At 42.8% G+C, this 10,764-nt stretch overlaps 1 long non-coding RNA gene across 1 annotated transcript; it reads right to left on the minus strand.

Moving 5' to 3' along the window:
* Positions 1-8,198: 8,198 nt before the first annotated feature.
* Positions 8,199-9,689, minus strand: LOC145660342 (uncharacterized). The gene is made up of 3 exons (XR_014126599.1): positions 9,642-9,689; positions 9,223-9,559; positions 8,199-8,362 (listed from the first exon to the last, which is right to left on the minus strand). It is a non-coding gene; the product is annotated as an uncharacterized LOC145660342 (long non-coding RNA).
* Between the last annotated feature and the right edge of the window lie 1,075 nt (positions 9,690-10,764).

The raw sequence follows: 10,764 nt of genomic DNA on the forward strand, positions 1-10,764 counted from the left end.
CTGGTGGAGATGGAACAGCTAGTCTGTAGTAGAGAAGAAAACCAAGAGAAATCAACAGACCAGCTACAGACCTACACACCTGTTTAACAGACCTGCCGCACACATCTGATCAGCGTTAAGTGGAAATGAAATCTGCGTTGTGGTTCGGTCCGGTAGAGAGGAACCGGTGCTAATTACTTGCTAATTGCTAATTAGATACTAGCATAAAGTAGGACTTGTAGGGGCAGGACAATCTAGAACTAAATTCTGACTCCAACAAGCATCATTTTGCTTGTCTGTAAAAAAATGTATTGTGTCTGTAAAAAATGTATTGCGTTTTATTATTACATTATCGTATTTTTCCGAAAGAATATTTTTTTCTGCATTTTATGTGTGTTTGTCTATTGAAGGATTTTTTGATATTTGAATTTTAAATAGCAGCATATTTTTTTCTGTTCTTAATCATGCCTTTTAAAGTCAAATGCCAAACTGTTGGCTGTACGCATCACTTCCACTGTGTATCTATTGTTGTTTCATAAATAAAGAGCCAAAGCAGGACAGAGAGTTGTGGTTTCTGTTTACACCCACTGATAACCACACACATCATGAAGGTCTGTGTGTGATGCAGTTTGACAGCAGAATGTGTAGAGTGCAGTTCACTGACAGCAGTTGGATATGCCACTATCTGTGATCTCTCTCTCTCTCTCTCTCTCTCTCTCTCTCTCTCTCTCTCTCTCTCTCTCACACACACACACACACACACACACACACACATGGCACCATGGCAGCATGGTTTCTGTCACATTCACTCCAGTGACTCCAATTTAAAGACAGTTTTCTTAATTAGTCTTTTTTTTTTTTTTTGTATCTGTGGCCAAAGCAATGAGTTTACAAATGTGAAAATTCCCAGCATGCATCCCTGTCACCTCCCATATGTTTTGCCACAGCAATTGGTCAACAGCTCTGAACATGTTATACTAAAGGCTGTCCTTATTCAGTCCTTTTACTGATATCTACATCTCAAGGTGCAAACTTCATGATTAAACCCCCATGTCATCTCTTGGAAAGATTTAATCAAAAACATACTGAATGAGTGATGGAAATTTAAAAAAAAAATGTTTTTCTCTATACATCTGCCCCAATCAAAAAGTCATTTGCACAGAATATAACACAAAGAAGTAGTTATTAGACATGCTGAGACTGTACAGTGTAATAGAGTTTGTGGAGAAGCATCATCCATCTCGGTTTTCCAAGTCAGTTTCTCCCACAGGATGGCAGTGCCATCCTGGAGTGATAAAAGCAACATGAGTCAGAGAGAAACACCTGATAGCCAGAGTCCAGTCAGTGGGAGGAAGTGGACTGCAGTGTTTACACAGGTATGGTGGGCACTCCCCCATCCTCAGTCAGGGGTGATATGAGTAGAGAGAGATTTCCTGGAGAATCTTTAAGATGCTGAACTTTGCCTGTGTAACCCTGAGTCTGGTCAGTGGGGTAGATTTCTTTCTCTCTGAAGGTCCATTTAACAGTGTGTGGTATGTGATGTTCAGTCCAGGAGCAGGTCAGTAAGACAGACCCTCCCACATGACCCTTTTGGTTCCCCAAATTAATATGCAGTCTATGAAAAACACCTGATGGAAACAGTTCAAATTTCCCAGGATGAGGGCCTCTGCCATCCTTTTTGAGTATCAAACAGGCCTTGACCTCCATAGTAACCCACAGTACAAGACACACTCTTTAGAAGTATACTCTACTGAATGTTCTACACTTACAGTGGAGAGGAAGTGTATTCAAATGAAATTTTGACAAACCTCTAACCCCAACACACACACCAAATGTTTCTGTAAGTTGTCATTTGGTACATCTTCCTTTCTTCCTTAGCAGTCAGTAATCTATCAGATATTCTCACATCATCAGTGAGAATGTTGTTATTGTTAGTTAAGTGGTTCAGTTCAATGTTATAGAGACAACATGCGAAAGCCTATTATGAACCCCAGGAACAACCATCAGCTCCGCACAGCCACGCCCACTTGCACCCCCCCCCCCCGATCTGACTCACCGGAATTCTAGCGCACGCCTGATTCCTATTTAACTGTTCCTTTGTTTTTACCCTAATGGCCAAAATGTGTATTCTGTTCTTCAGTCTCCTCTACTTCAACTTACGAACATGGAACACAAACTTATGTAGGCCTATTCTTGGTTTAAACATAATTCATTTCCCATCGCTCAGTTCTTCCATAATATTTTATTACTTTTCCATAATCAAGTCTGACTGCTTGATTTTATTCAAAAGTATTTTTCTTTAATTAATTAAGTACTGTATTTTCTCTTTAATTACTTATTTTAGTTAAGAGTAATTTTAACCTAGGTTAGATAGTTCATAAGGCGAGACAAACAATAGTTAACTTATGGGGTCATGCAACCAACCCCAGATGTCACATTATGGCCTTTCTGGATTTCCATACTTTAGAATGATGTCATGGAAGGCTCCCCTTCCTGCTGATCACGTGGTACGGCCCGTTACGTGCAGTGGGCGTTTCTCGTTGACTGTGACTTGTCTTGTTTGTAACCACACCCATGTTGTTTATCACACACCTGCACCTGGCTTAGTCTCGTTATGTCTGTATGTATTTAAACCCCTCTTGGTGTGTGTATCGGTGTCGGTCACTGTTCATGTTGCCTTTGCTCATGTGTGTGTTCATGTTGTTCACGTTAGCCATGTTTGTATTCATGTATGCTGTTTACGTTACATGTGAGTGCCATTGTTTTTTGCGTGCTTTAATAAATGTCTGTCTCCATCGAGGGAGTCTGTTAGTCATGCTCCTTGCCCTGCGGCACTCGGGCCATTACAAATGACCAAGTGTAGATTTCAATAAGACTGGTTGTGGTTTTCTTATTGGCTGTTTTGATTTCTTCCCTCTATAAAGAAATGAAAGTTAAAAAAGGACAGGAAATTCTGCTATGTAGCCTCACTGAAACACAGCCTTCAGCACTTCTGCAGTATACTGAGACAGAGCTGTCAGATAGCAGCAGTGAACAGTGTAGTTAAAATGCACCTCAACAACTAAAGGACCAGACTGCTGAAAACTCATCTCTTTAATGCTTGGTAAGTTCAATTTGACAGTATTCAATTATTCCACACTTTATTAACATGGAATGTTAGCTCGCATCAGCACTGTTTTACAAACCTTTACCTGTTAGAGTTACAGCTAAATTCTACAGCCCTTCTCTTGCATTTTTAGTTTGTTAGTAATTTTTTAGGGACTAGCATTATGGTGATTTACAGTGAGATGCATGTGTGCAGTGAAATATGAAATAAATATAAAATTAATGTGTATCAGTTAATTATTCAGTTAAAGATGCAAATCTGCTTTGAAAAAATGTTTGTGTTCAAAAACAAACTGAATAAAGCTGAACAAAGACACATACGATAGAATTCTGTTCATAGACTGCAGCTCAGAATTCAACACCATCATTCCTCAGTGTCTGGTTGAAAAGAGACTGCTGGATCTGAACTCCTCCCTCTGCAGCTGGATCCAGGACTTTCTTGGTGGGAAAGCCCCATCAGTCTGGATCAGGATCACTGTCTCCAGCACCACCACACTGAGCACTGAGCTTCCCCAGTGTTGTGTGCTCAGTCCACTGTTGTTCACATTGCTGACCCTAAATTGTGCAGCAATGCACAGCTTGAACCACATCAAATTCACTAATGGCAAGACTGTGGGGTCTCATCAGCAGTGATGATGAGTCAGCGTTCAGAGAGGATGTCTCAGAACCTGTCAGTCACTGAATGTGGAAAAAAACAAAAAAGATGGTGGTCGACTTCAGGAAAGTATGTAGTTTTCACTCTCCGATCAATATCGACAGCTCCTCTGTGAAAATCATTACAAGCACCAAGTTCTTTGGTGTCCACCTAGCAGAGAACCTCACCAGGACCCTCAATACCAGCTCTATAGCCAAGAAAGCCCAGCAGTAACTCCTACTTCTAGCTCATCCCCTGCCAATATCCTCACCATGTTCCACAATAGACAGCATCCTGAGCAGCTGCTTCACTGCCTGGTTTAGGAACTGACTCAGACCGCAAAACCCTGAGGAGAATAGTAAGAACAGCAGAAAAGGTCCTCAGGGTCTCTCTCCCCTCCATCATGGACATTTACAACACACGCTGCTTTCGCAAAGTTACCAGCCTTAGACATGAGCCCACACTCCACTCACAAAAACTCTTCTCTATCTTACTGTCTCTGAAGAGGTACAAAACATGTCTGTTTTCAGTCATACTGCACAACAGTTTCTTCCCCCATGCCATCAGATTCCTCAACTCCCAGAGACTTACAACAAAAATTGTATTCCATTTAACAATACTGTGTTCTTAAATGAAAGTACTGTTACCTCAGTGACTGCTGTATGCTATAAGCGTATTTGTTTATATGTCACAGTATGGTGCACTGGTTGGAGTTGCCTATATGTTAATATTTGTGCTGTATTTCATATTTATTGTTTACACATGTTCTCCTTTTGTGTTGCATCATGGTACTGTAGGTGCATTATCTAATTACCTGTTTATAGCTAGAAAGTGTCACGGTTGGTCAGCTAGTTAGCAGGGGAGACACACCCACCCCTGCTAAGGACTACACATCGCACCTGCCCCGTTCACAATCCCCTGATTACTAATTATTTTCACCCATTCCACATTCACTCCCTGCTCTATTTTAACCCTCAGATCTGAGGAAACGGAGCTGCACATTAGCGGTCCTACTACGTTGAGTCGAACCATGCATGATCAATTGTCTAGAGGAAGACTAGCTCCTCTGTATTTGTATTTGAGGTTCCGTGCTTCCATCATGGACAACCTATGGAGAATAAAGATTACCTCACTGCTGACCCGCCTCTCGCTTCCATTCACCCGCCGCCGTCACAGAAAGACAATAAAAAGCCTCTTGACCACTCTTTTGACCTCTGTTTACCAGACTCTAGATCCTAAGTTATGGGCCACCCATTGTATTTCTTCTGTAACCAGGCCACATATGTGGTTTTTATCCCCTTCTGAAGATATGTCAATTTGCTGACTTCAAGTTGGCTTTATATTGGTTTCAAGCCTCTGTTTCCAGGGGGCATAGTGGAAGTGGCCTGTTGCTTGCATTCTGTATGCTAGGATCTTGAGCTTAACTACTACAGTGGTATATACCAGTTTGTTGGTTTCAGTTATACAGGTTGTTGGTATTGTGCTTATTGCTGCATTTACATTTGTGAGCATACTGTCTGATGGTAGCTTACCACGAAGTTAGGTGAGCCTCAAGCAGTGGATGACAGTAGTTACCTTAGTCATGACCATCATCTGCATGGCCACAGCTGGACCACACAATGTCAACATTACAGTTTGGCTCTGGTGGATTCCTGATGTAGTCTGACCTTTCTTTCTCAGATGCAATATGTGTTCGGTCTGGGCAGTGATACTGACCCTTTATTTCATCCATCCTTATAGCATTATTATACTTTACATATATAACATAGAATCTAATATTATTTATCTTTTATATACAGTGAATGTAAAGATTGTGGGGTGGGGCCTGGTGGGTGGGGTCTGTCATAAATGCTATTGAGCTCTTTCATTCTAAATAGTTTTGAAGGGCACAGATCTGCAAAATCCATCACAGTTTGGACGTATGAAAAATACATGGAACGTAAAAAAAAAATTATATTGTAAATCTGTCTAGTTTTATCTCTCTTACCAAATTTATTTCACTGTTTATATTATACACTGTTTATATTGAACAGATTTTATGTTCTATGATTTTATTATCCAGTGTTTTATTGTTGTTTGAACTGTTTTTTTTATCTTGATTGTGTGTACTCTTATCTTGTGCTATAATTTTAAAAAGTTGTATACAACTAAAGTTTACTATTATTATTATTATATTAGTACCACCAAATGGTTTAGTTTAATGGCTTTATTGAAGCTTCATGTTTTAAACCATGCCACATGATCATAATAATGATCTGAGTGTAGTCCTCTTCCTCCTCTTCATCACAGTGTCTCAGTGTCTCTTCCGTGATGCAGTGATGGGCACAGTGACGTGTTCACCGTTGCTACACTCACAGCAAGCATGAGATGGAGCTTTCAGCTGGGGGGGGACGGTGAGTCTTGCAGCTGGCTGGAACAACCATCTGTCCATCCTCATCTAAAATGGATGAAAGCAGAGAATGTTTGCACAGCGTTCATTTTAATTTAGTCAAAGAAATAACCTGCTAAACCTGCCTGTGTGGCGTTCACATTACTCTAACGCAGCATATTTACTATATGCCTTGTTTGTATGTTATATCGAACAGCAAAAACACAGGGCCTGCTATTCTCTTCAATTAATTCTCGAGTCTGCATCTTTATTTTTCTATTTAAAATGTACTTAATAATACATCTGAATTTTGGGAAATAAGGAACCACATGAGTGTAATGGTTGGGAGGCTGAGGGTGAACACATATACAAAGTAACAATGCCTCGGATGTGAGAGTGAACTGGAACAATGACTAGACAAACCCTAATGAGAATGAGTAAACGAACAGACAGGATTAACAAATAAATAAGAAGTTTAATATAAAAAAATGAACAAGAAAAACAACACAGAATAGAATGAGGGAAAGAATCAGAAGACTAAGCAGGCTAACAGGGCGAGGCTGATAACAAGGCAACTAAGGAAACTTAACACTAAGGAACGGCTAACAGGAGAACAACGATGAAGCACAGAACCAGGTTACTTATGCTAGACGAGACTGTAAACCATGGACAGGCACAGGAATTGGGACAGACTGAGGGAAAAGGAGTGGGACTGGCAACATGGCTAGAACAGGAGGCGAGCACAGAGACAGGAGAGGAGAAATACTGGGATAGCTGCGGGAACAGGGACAGGCACAGAAGCAAAGGCAGACGTAATTATGTTAAACAAAACTGAGACAGGCACAGCAGCAAAATAAACAACAGGCATGAGTGCAGCTACTGGAACAGGTAAAGGAACACCGATGCCACAAGGCAGGGTAACAGGTTTTTACCAAGTTCACACAAACAGGTATAGATACATTATGTAGATGCAGTTACAGAAGTGTCGTAGGGCGTGGGCACCAGTGGAGCATGAGCTGAGCGTTCACGAGCACGTCTGACGTGTCCTGAGCGTCCACCTGCATGTCCGATGTGGGTGCCGAGTCATGGTTGCGTTCAGCGATGGCAGGCTCAGGAGGTCTGGAGGTGCGGCTGCACTCAGCGATGGAAGGCGTGGGAGGTTTGCAGGCGCGGCACTGGGAGGAGCGTAGGCAGGCAGGCCAGAGAGAAAAAGGCTGGGGAGGCAGGCAGGCACTGAGGGAGGGAGGATGGGGAGAGAAGGAGGCAGGGAGGCTGACAGGGAGGGAGGGAGTGAGGGGGGCTCAGGAGGCAGTGAGGCAGGTAGGCAGCCAGGGTGGGAGGGAGGGAGGCTGGGGATACATGAGGCCAGACAAGCAGCATGTGACCCATACTCCAGGGGAGGCTGGGAATACATGTAGCCACATGATTAGAATCGAGACCCAGACACCGAGGGGAGGCTGGGGCTACCCATGGCCGGTAGATCTGAATGGAGACGCAGACTCCTGGGGGAGGTTTGGAATGCATTCTGTTCATCTGGCCACATGTAACCCCAGACTCCCTCCCTCCCTTCCTGCCTCCCTCCTTTCCTCCCCAGTGTACCCAGTGTTCTTGCTCTCTCCCTGCCTGCTTGCCTCCCCACCCTCCCTGCCTCCCTCCATCCAAGCCTGCTTGCCTGACTCCCCAGCCTCACTCCAGCCTCTCTGCCCACCCAGCTTGCCTGCCTGCCTACCTGCTTACCTCCAAAGCCTCCCTCCCTTCCTGCCTTCCCCACCTGCCTCCCCAGTGCCTCTATCTCCCTCCCTGCCTGCCTGCCTCCCCAGCCTCTCTGCTTACCCTCCTGCCCACCCACTTGCCTGCCTGCCCAGCTTATGTGCCAGTCTGCCTCCCTCCCTGTTTGCCTGTCTCCCTCACTCCTCAGCCCCCTCCCTCCCTCCATCTCTCCCTGCTTGTCTGCCAGCCTGCTTGTCTTCCCAGACTCCCTTCCTCCCTCCCTCCCTGCCTCCCCAGCCTACCACCCTCCCTGCCTGCCTGCCTGTGCACCCTCCCTCCCTGCCTCCCTGCCTCCCCAGCCTCTCTGCTTACCCTGCCACCTGCCCACCTGCCTGCCCAGTTTACTTGCCTGTCTGCCTCCCTGCCTGCCTATCTGGCACAGTGATGCATTCACCCCTGCTATGCTCACTCTCCATCACTGTGCAGCAAGCATGAGATGGAGCTTTCAGCTGGAGGCTGATGTTGAGTCTTCCAGCTGGCTGGAGCAACAGTGTGTCCATCCTCATCTAATATGCATGAAAGTAGAGGAGGTTTGTACAGTGTTCATTTTCATTTAATCAAAGAAATAACTTGCTAAGCCTGGCAGCATAGTGTTAACTTTATTCTAATGCAGCATATTTATCTGGGGGATGGGACATCTTGCTCGACTGGGTAGCAGCAGCACATGGTATTTCTGGAATGTTGGACCAAGTTGCATCGAAAGATGTTTCGACATACGTCTTGTGATTCCACTCTTACTTGAAATGGTCATATTCCAGACAATCCATGCACCTCTGTTATCTTTTTTTCATGAAAAGAAGCCACGCCTCTCCTCCATGACACCTTCTTGCATGTTTGTAAGAGATTGAAATCATGACACTCAATGTTAGTTTTGCACAATGCCTAATTCAGAAAAATGCACAAGCAATGCTAAAAAGAAGTCTTCATCTCGGAGTCGTATAATTCTGATGGATCGGGCAATTTGGAACTGGTTCCTGATTCCCATCACTTTGCTTCATGAATGAAAAAGCTGATTGTGTGTTGAGGAAAACAGATGTTTTTATAAGTGGCTGTGAATGGATTTGCTTTTACTATTAAAGTGTGTTATTCCTACTACCATATCTTCTCAGATTCACTATTCATTCGAGTTCTCTTAAGTTTATAGTCTGCTATAGACTGCTACCTGCATATCTAACACAGAAATTAGTGCTTCCCATTGCAGAGCCAAGATTATTCTGACATGTTAAGTCATTAAAATGACTTCATTCTGGTTACCATGATATTAAGAATGGAATGCTTTGAGAATACCAACTCCAGACAGATAAACAGAAAACCTATAGATGATGCATAAAATGAATGCTGGATGAAAATAGATACATTTACTCACATCTGCAGGAGAACCTGCCATGTCTCTCTCCTCCTTCAGTGTCTGCTGCTCCTCCCTCATCTTCCTCAGCCACTCTCCCATCATCTCCTCATCTGCTGCCTTGTGGTGTCCATGTGGAAAGGGGTGACACTGTGATGTGGGGGAATGGTGCCGATGTCTATGTCGTTGGTTATAAGGATGGATTCTGTTTCAGCGAAAATCCATGTTAGTTTAAAACACAGTGACCTCTGTATACGTTTCTGTAGACGTTGCCGGTTGTACGAGGTGAAATATTTGTGAGCTCCGCCAGAGGGCTCGATGAATAGTGGATGACAGTAGAGGGATTCACCCCCTCTGCCTGTGTGACAAATTAACGCACTGCATAAACTTTTAGACATAAAGCTTTTATCATATGGTAGACGCACTCTAGAAAAGATTACCTTGTAACAACTCATTCAATATATGAACTGTTTCATCAGCTTGTGTCCTTATATCTGCAAATAAAAGTAACAAAAATGTAAACAAAACAAATACATAAAATTAAAATTTATAAAAGTTCACAAATAAGAAATTACCTTGGGCGGCAATTCACTCCACAGAGTCAAGGAACTCGTGAACGTCGGAAACTATGGAAATACATAGAACAGAATTATAGACCATGAGTAGAAAAGATCACCATAATGATATCCTTTATACCAAAACCGCATTTATGTCAGGTCATGTACTGGTTAATTTAAGTAAATAGATTCACCCACTTCGAAGCTAAAGTTTTTTCTATTTAGCTAGCCCTGAGAATAAGAATAGCCGTCGATCAAAAGAGTTTTAGTCGATCAAAATATTTCACGTACTCTATGGCATAGCGGTCATATTACATATTGACCATTAATCATCAGAATAAAGACATTGACAATATCCTTTCCTAGATAGCTCGCAAAAGAATACTTACGATAGCTTGTAGATACTACGCATTGATTGTTAAAATGTATGTTTTGTCTAGACCTGAAATGAATTACGACGCTAAGCCCCACTGAGTTAAATCATACAACGCACGATCAAGTATTTCATCCATTAGCTAAATACACGTCAGCCTTTTTAGTAACTTATACTAATATAAGGTATAGCATGAATTAGTTAGGCATTACTGAATTGCTTACCTGTTGTGAACTAAAGGATTGAAATACCGAAAACACGGCTTTAAGAAAAAGTCGGTGGGGATAGAAATGGTTTTCGGATAGAAGGTGTAAATGACGTCCCTCCCCCAACACCTCTCTCAGTTGTGGAATGCACTGAAAGTGGTAAGAGTACAACGTGTGATAACGGACAAAAACCTTGTGTGATAAAACTTATAGAGTAACCACAATGGTTAGAGATCAGACAAAATAAATTAATTAAAACTTTGTGATGTTTTCTGAAAAGTTTGCTTATTGCCTTGTTTGAATACATCTGGCAAATAAGATGTAAAGCGGTGTCGTGGGAGAGATGTGTGTGTGTGAGAGAGAGAGAGAGAGAGAGAGAGAGAGAGAGAGAGAGAGAGAGAGAGAGAGAGAGAGAGAGAGAGAGAGA

The sequence above is a fragment of the Electrophorus electricus genome, chromosome 2, assembly GCF_041902795.1.
Source record: "Electrophorus electricus isolate QZ-2024a chromosome 2, ASM4190279v1, whole genome shotgun sequence".
Classification (NCBI taxonomy): domain Eukaryota; kingdom Metazoa; phylum Chordata; class Actinopteri; order Gymnotiformes; family Gymnotidae; genus Electrophorus; species Electrophorus electricus.